An 8,569-nucleotide genomic window follows, 5' to 3' on the forward strand; every position below is an offset into this window, starting at 1 on the left:
TGTCTGGCTGTGTGTGTGTGTGTGTGTGTGCGTGTGTGTGTGTGTGTGTGTGTGTGTGTGTGTGTATATATATATATATATATATATATATATTTTAGTACCAGGGATCAAACTCAGGTCCTTGTGCTTATAAGGCAGGTGCCAGAACCAGTGATCTAAATCCCCAGCCCACTAACTGTATTTATTGAGATGAAAGACAGTAGCAGGAACAGGGAGAAGAGAGAATGGCAAGAGGGTGAAGGAAAAAGGGCTCGAGTGTGAAGAGGCAAAAAAGGACCCCAATACCTCCAGCGTCCGGTATTTACCGGGTCAGACTGTGGTGATCCATGCTGCCTCCCACTGCCTCTCTCTCTGAGGTCCCCAATCTCTGAGATCTCTTTAGCTGAAGCCCAGATGATCATGAGGGTGGTGAGGCATTTACAGGTGAACAAAGAGAAGGAGGTGACTCTGCCCCTCTCTGTCCCACCCTCTGAGTGGTGCAGAAGGGTCTCAGCAGGGGAGGAGGATGGGATGCTGGGGAATCCATCTTTCTTCATATGGTTTTCTGCGTGTTTGTTTCTTTGAGGGCAAGTTCTTATCACAAAGGTATATTTGTTGAAAACAAGAAAAAACAACCAGCCATATTTAATGCCTAGACAAACACTGCAGCCAGATCCTGTTTACCAGCTGAGACTCAGAATCCACGCTCTGCTGGCCGGGCCAGTAGGCAGCGCTCTGACACCGAGACACTGTGTTTTCTCAGCGTTGTCCCTTTGATTCCATTCCCATTTCTCTATTATCCGTATTGCAACAATTGCACAATTTAATAAAGTACTCATAGCCGGGAAGCCAGGCATACCCACCTAAGCCTGGCTGAGGAGAAGAGTTGATGGAAACAGGTGAGCAGGATCCAGATGGCCCTGGGCCACCTTTCCCCGAGTCTCCTCCTCCAAATGTCCAGAGCCAGGTGGCCATGGCCTCCTCCCAATGCTGCTTGGCCCTCAGGATAACAAATGCTCTCTGACCAGAAGCTTCTCTGTTGGTGTTTAAAGCTTCAGAGGCAGAAACCTGATCTCCCTGTACCTGATCTCCACCTGGGCCTCCGTCCATTTTACCAGGTCCACGAAGGCCAGAGCAGGCCTCCCGGGGTGCTCATCTCCTCAAGGTTCCGCCCCAGGCCTCTTTCCCTGGCTCCTGTGGCCTCTCCGCACTGAGGGTGTTTATGACCTCACTGCGCCTCTCCTTTGGGACTCTCCTTTCTCCTTCTGTGTCCTCCTAGTGAGGATCAGCTGAGTGATCTGCACAGAGTGCGGCAAGGGAAGCAGGGAACACAGCATAGATCCCAGGAATCCACAAAAGAAAACATCTACTGCTGGTTGAAAGGCCAGACATGCAGCAGTGTAAGGAGGCACCTGGCACACTTGCTGCTTTAGAGTCCACTGTGTTTCTCAGGAAATTGCGTTGCTGAGAGCCCAGAAGTGGTCTGAGAGGCCTGAGAATAACCTGGAAACGGCCTCAGAATAACAGGATCAAAGGTGAAAGTTCCATGCACAGACACACAAAACGGGTCAATAATGCACTGGCCAGGAATCGAACCCAGGTCTCCTGGGTGGGGGGAAAGAATGCTACCATTGAACCACCAATGCCTCTCTAGCTTATACTTTCAGTGAATGATCTGGAAAGGTCAGGCACCCTACTTTTCTGGCAGTCCTAAAATACATTGCTTCATTGAAAGACAGCAAAAAAACAACGGTCAGACCAATGCTTGCCTAGGCCATTTCCCTCTGGTACTTCTCCACGGTTACAACTTCAAGGAAAACTGCCAGCCTGAAAAGCCTCCTTCTGAAATGGGCCTGCACAACTGAGTCACCAGCCTCTCTAGGAAGATGTCCGGAACCATCCAGTGTCTGGGCTCTGGTCCTGTATCTGCAACGAACCCGGGGAACAGTCATTTCCTCACTCGCTAAGATAATTGGGATATGCTCTGTGCCAGAGCATCCAGCGGTGGCTCTCAAGTCCCCTCCTTCCAGCCCGGAGACCCCACCAGGTCTTTGCCAACCAGGCCTCCAAGGCCCAGGTGACCCTGCAGGAGCTTCCCAGGTGCCAGACTTGCTCTAGAACATTTGAGTGACAAAGGAGCTTCGCTCCTCCTGTACCTCTTCTGTGTCCCTGGAAAAGGCAAAGGATCAGAACTTGCTTTGCAATTCTCATGCTTGGGGAGCTCTGCCCTAAAGAGCTCAAAGAAAGTTTCACTGTGAGAATTCTTCCCTCCCTGGTACCCTCTTCAGCCAGCCAAGGACTGCAGATCAGGGAGAAACAATTCCATGTCTGTGGGGGGCATGCTAGCAGCATCTCTCTCTAACACAGAGCTTTCTTTTGGCCCTTTGCCTTTGTGTAATACTTGTGTTGTAAATTTTATTCGTTTGTTTACAACTGGCCTGGTGCAGAGTTTACTGCCCCTTCTAGTTCGTCTTTTTCTACCTACGTGCTCAAGCTGGTGGGTATTTGCTTTCCTAGCCAATCTGAAAGCATTAGATCCATCATGATTAGCACTTGCCAGTGCTCTGGGAGGATCCCTCTCCGAGTTTGTCTCATTTTGCCTGGGTTTGTTCTTTAAATCTCTTCCCATCTTTTCCTCACTAGACTGTTCTGCTTGGATAAATTCTCCGCTTTGCAAGAGCGTTTTTGAAGTTCCAAGGCCCTGGTTAGTGAAGATACTTTCTTCCACCTCAGATACCTGGGATGAAGGTAATCATGTTCCTTCTCAGGACTCAGCTCAGTGGGCTCTGAGCAAGTCCGTTCTGGTCTTTCCTTGTTTCCCCTGTGTATGTCACTTCCCTTGCTGTTCCTGGCTCTACTTGCAGGGACACAAGCTCCAGGGGCTTTGTACACATTCTCTCACCCCACAGTTTCTGTGCATCCTTACACAGGGCATGTCTTTCAAAATGTACAGTGTTCTGGGGAAGAGCTGCTGGGGGAAACAATTTTAAGTGGGAGTTGGTTCAGTCAAAATCAGTGCCATCCTCTTTCTAGTGGAAGAGTTGGGAAAACTAACAGTCACCTTCCTCAGAGGCACGTTCAGCTCTGCCTAGGAATTCAGTTCTGCTAATTTTTTTTAACAAATGTCTGAAATTATGAACATAATGATACCTATAGCCCTGCTTAGTGGCTCCAGCCTGTAATCCCTGGACTTGGGAGGCTGAGTCAGGATGATCACCGGGAGTTGAAGGTCAGCATGAACTGCACTGCAAGACCTTGTCCCAAAACAAACCAAGCATAGATTGGGATACCGGATCCTTCCTGGCACACAGAGACTACCCCAGCCACCAGGGTTCCTCTGGTCTAGGGTTCATAAGGGCAGACTCCTCCTCCACCCCCACCCACACCAGGCCTAGTGTTCACTGCTGCGGTCCTCTCCAGGGGGATCTCCCCCTGGGAGTCTCTCCCCAGCCACTGTCCCCTGCTGGGCCAGCTGGGTGTCTGCCTGGTCCTCAATTTCTTGCTCTGCTCCATAGTGAGACGTGGCCCCACAGCCAGTCCAAAGCACAGCATGAGAATCATGGACCTGATGGCTCCTTGGGCTCAGGGATCTGCCAGGAGAACTGATGAAAGCAGCCATGGTTTTCCACACAAATATTTAAAATTGCGGACTCGCAGCAGAAAAAACTCTAGGCTCCTGCAAAGTCACACTTGCTAAGCTTTGTTGCTTCCAAGATGGCGAGGTCCTGCATTAGATAGATTCTGGGATTCCACATGACAAAAATTGAAAAGCATTTCCACTGCCATGCCTGGAACGACGCCCCTAAAGGAACACTTCTGCCTGTGCAATCTAAATTTGAAGGGTAGAGGTGCAAACTCTCAATGAGAACGAGATAGTCACTGCACTGGCCAGGAATTGAGCCTGGATCTAGGTAAGAGGCAAGAAGTCTGCAGCCAGGGATTTAGCGCAGTGGTTCTTACACCACTCTTGCAAGCGCAAGGTCCTGAGTTTGATCCCTAGTACCAAAAAAAAAAAAAAAAGTTCTACCACTAAACCCACCCGTAGGTTATAGCAGCAAAAACCTGCCAACAGTGCACAGAGAGACAGTTGTTCACAATTAGGTTTTTTGTTCACGAATGGATAGGGTTTTTTTCGGGGGGGGGTGTGGTCAGCAAAGTATCAAAGATATCCAAAGTAAAGGGATTTGTTTCGTTTTGTGATTCTGTGGGCTAAACGCAGTCTTGCACAGTCAAGCTAAGTATCTACCACTGAACTACATTCCCAGGCCCTAAGTTATAGAATTTATAGGAAAGCTTTCCCAGACAAAGCTATACATAACAAAAATGAGAGGATAAACTATTTGTATGTCAATAAGTAAAATTCTAATCTGAGGAAGAAATCAGAAACAGAATCAGAATTAGATGAAAGAGAAAAGAACAGAACTAACATAGAGAGAGAAGGGAGACGCAGATTCTGTCTCTTGGAATTGGTCTTTTCTAGTTTTGTTCCTTTCTGTTTCTGTGAAAGAGTAAAAGATCAGTCTCATAATCAATGTAGTATTGTGTGCCGGCTTTTTAACACATGGAAAGCCTTTGAAGTGATAGAGGACACAAAAATGCCAGCAGTGTTCAATGGTGTGGGAGAGAAACCGTCAGCTGTTTTTTGGTCAGCTCAGGCTGCCATAAGAAAATACACTGGGCTGTTTTAACTAAGAGGGATTTCTTTTTCAGCCAGAAATTTCAAGATTAACGTGCTAGCTGATGCAGTTCCTAGCCCTGTGAGGTCTCTGAACTGCTTGCAAACCACCTAGTGGGGAGGATGAGGGAAGAGAGGAAGAAGAGGGAGAGGAGGGGGGAGGTGCAGGGACAGGAAAAAAGCAATGAATGGGACACTGGGGAGAGAGGTGGGGAGCACCTGCCCCTCAGTCCTGACCTCTCCAAGGCTTCAATCCAAACACCATCACTTTTGGGGTTAACATTTCAGCACAAAAACACAAACATTTGGAAAGGACACAGGCATCCACTAGAGAACACTGGCCCTTGAGGTTTAGGAGAAATAGACTAGGCAAGTTTGGGAGTTTTCTGGAAGCCACCTAGGATGAAAAAAATCACTGCTTTCCCTTTATGACTAAGTGCTATTTCCGTCCGGTTTCAAACATGATAGCCACTACAGTACCGAAACGGATGCTTTTGTTGTGCTAAGAATTGTGCACAATTTCAGGAAAACCTTGCATCTGGTGGTCCCACTATCAGTTTCCTAGATGGGAAGTTCAGAACTGTGTTTGTTTCAAAGTTCCATTTAAACAAACAACAACGACAAAACCCCAAAACAAAGATGCACCTGGGACCCCTCAAGCAAAGGCTATGAGACTTGGGCTTTTGAGCTGGGTCAGACAGGAAGACTCTGTGTCCCCACACTGTGGCTCTCCCCAGGAGCCTTGTCCCTGATCGCCTCAGGACCCCCCTACTGGCAGGGCCCTTGGGTTCGATTGTTTTTATCCCAGTGATCTATCCAGGACCTCACGTTGTAGCCAGCGCAGTGGCAAAGATGGACATTTTAGGGCATTTGGCTGTTTGAAATCATAGAACTCCCAAGCCAGGCCACACCACGCTCCTAGTCAGTCTCGAATTCGCTTACACACCAGGTCACAAGGTTGGCTGTAAACACGTGGGTTTCAGGGACACGGTTTGGTGCAACATAACACAGGAGCAGCCTGCGCAGACTTCGGGGTCACAGGGTCCCCACGCGGTCTTGAATTTCTCTTTAATGTCAGCAGTAATTTATTTTTCCACATCTGACAATGCCTGATGGGTGAACTGTATAGTTTAGAGAAGATTCTAAATCCAGTCTTGGCGGGTGTAGGCATTTTGCACCCTGTCCCAGAGTAACTTTGCCGAGCTGTCCTCAGTTCTAATCCTTCTGCGCTGGTCGCCAAAGGGGAAAAAGCAGGACGTGGTAGGAAGGCCTATGGCGCCCCCTGGTGTCCATATTACGGATGACATACAGCCTAGTCCAAATCCTAGCGGCGCGGATTTACGGGGGAGCTGGAACTGCACCGACTTTCGCAGGTCAAACAAAACCGGCTCCAGTGCCAGATGCCCAGTCAGTGCTCAGAACACTGGAAGTAGAAGCCTGCGCTGGGGATCAAGTGTGTCGAAGAATCTCAACTTCTAAGCAGTGGGAGGAGGTGCCCTTCCTCAAATATAAAAGTATAGGAACCTTGACAGAAGTCACCCTGTAGTGTTTTACCCATGAAGCACTGCGGCACATGCCTGTAATTTAAACTACTCAGAGGCTGAGGCAGGAAGGTGGCAAGGCCGGAACAGGTCATTTAGGGAGACTCTGTATGAAAAAGCAAAATGCTGAGTATAGTTCACTGGTAGACTGCTGGCCTAGCATGGACACGACCCTTGGATAGAGCTAGAGATAGAGAGATTCCAAATTTTAATGTAAGTAATTATTTTTACCTTTAGAAAGTTCTTTTATACATTTAACTTCAGTAGAATGCAGTAATTCCTTTGTTTTCGTTTTTGTTTCTTTGTCATGCATAATTACACTAAATGCTAAAAGTATTTATAAAGCACATTTAGGGTTGGGGACAGGACTCAGTGGGTGAGTGCTTGCCTAACACACTGCGGGCCCTGGATTCAGTCCTCTCAAGGGGAATATATTTATATCTACTTTTCTTTCTGCACAGTTACCAGAGAAAATGACTCTATCATCAGTGTTTAACTAATGTAAACAGGAGTTATTTTTCAATTTAACATGTTTAAAATTTTGACATATTTATATTGTTCCTGCACTGCTTGAATTGTGTTTAATAAGCATGTATAATTTTTTAAAAGGTGGGGATAACTTAAAAATTGATTGGAATAAAATTATTATAAAGATGTTAATATAGATAAGTCTAGGGATGAAAATATGGATGTGTGGCTATCTTCTTCTTCTTCGTGTAGTTTTGCCATTTTCAAATTTAAAGAGCAAATGATTGGTAAGAATAGAACAGATATGAGGTAAGTAAGAGAAAAACGCAAAGGGGAGAGGAAAACACATTTGTAGAGAGAACTTTGTTTAAGTTGAAGATTTCTGGAGAGCAGTTGCTGGGATAAGGATATCGGGAGCCAGGCAGATACAAGGTTATATGGAATAGTTTTATGTCTGTCTACAATTCTTCCTTCAGTATTTTTTAGACATATGCAGAGTTATATTTCTTTTCAAGATTTGTGGCACTTGTGGTTCTCTTCTATTGGTTACTACCAGGACACACGTGGCTGTGTGAACATGATTTTGGTGCCAGGCTGCCCTGGGTTCAAATTCCTACTTTTAAATCCTATCTCATGGGTGAGTGACCGAGCAGAGATTTCTCCTAACGAGGGTGTTGATATGACAGTGACCTAAAACAGGTGAAGGAAGACAGGTACAACTCATGGGCTCTGCCTGGGACACGGCACCTCCGTACTCACGGAGTATAAGCACTGACACTGTGGTCACCACCCTGCACAGAGGAGGATGTGACAAAAACCGATTTAATTCCGTTACATCAGTGGAACTTTTCAGGGCTGAGGATGCTCCCTGGGAGAATGAATTAATTCTCTCTGCCCAGCTGTGATGGCCTAAGCAGGGAGACCCCAGGAAACCCCTCAATCCACAGCAGGCTTAAGGGCACGAGCTACAGAATTCATTTTACCTGGGAGAATCTGGGAGTTTCAGCTCATTTGAAGGGAAATACTGATTCATATGCTTGCTTCAAAACTGCCCTCATAACACCTTTATAGTTTTACAGTGGGAGACATTTCTACCTGGAGGGGAAGAAAATGCTCTTTCCTCACCCATCCTGGATTCCTGGCTGAGGCATCTGTAACAAAAGATATCAACAGGAGAAAAGCAAACACAATCATTTACCGCCAGCTTCTCCTGACAGGGATCCTGCAGGAGGAAAAGAGTCCGGAGTGGAGGTTTTGGGACCTTGACGGTGATGAGAGCCGGCCAGAGATGGAAATGGTCAGGGCAGACGTGGAGGATCTCCTGGTGAGAACCTGGGAGACTGCAAGGCCGGCCCCACGCTCCCCTGGGTCTCCATCTTCGGAGGTGAGAAAGCTCGGTCCTCTGGGCACCGAGGGCGCCCCTGATCTGAAGGTCCTGGGACCGGCTTTAGGGGAGAAGGAGGGGGAATGTGAGAGACCTTTCTGCTTCTGCTGCTACTCAAATCGCTTCAGCTGAAAACATTCAAAACGACCAGGTGTCCTGTCCAGGGTAGTGAGTCCTGAGCCCCATCATACAGGATACAAAACTCCTCAGAACTGTAAAGTGTGATACATATGGCTACAAAATTTTTGAAACAAAATACAAACCATGAATTTTATATTTTTATATGTAGAAGGGGACGGGCTTTTAGTCACATTCTTCTCAAAGTTACATATGTTCAAAGCTTGCTGTACACAATGAGTCTCTTCACCCCCTCCCTAGATTTCTTCTCTCCAAGGCCCAGACCTTCAGCCAAGCAACCCATTCGGCCCCTCCTCTGCCCCTCTAGATATGGGTGTCCCTCTCTGCCCTCACAGACTCCGCCAGGTGGCAGGAGGACCTGAGGTGTGCGCTTCCCTCCCCGCC

This window comes from Fukomys damarensis, unplaced genomic scaffold, assembly GCF_012274545.1.
Source record: "Fukomys damarensis isolate Sample0158 unplaced genomic scaffold, DMR_v1.0_HiC HiC_scaffold_33, whole genome shotgun sequence".
Lineage (NCBI taxonomy): Eukaryota > Metazoa > Chordata > Mammalia > Rodentia > Bathyergidae > Fukomys > Fukomys damarensis.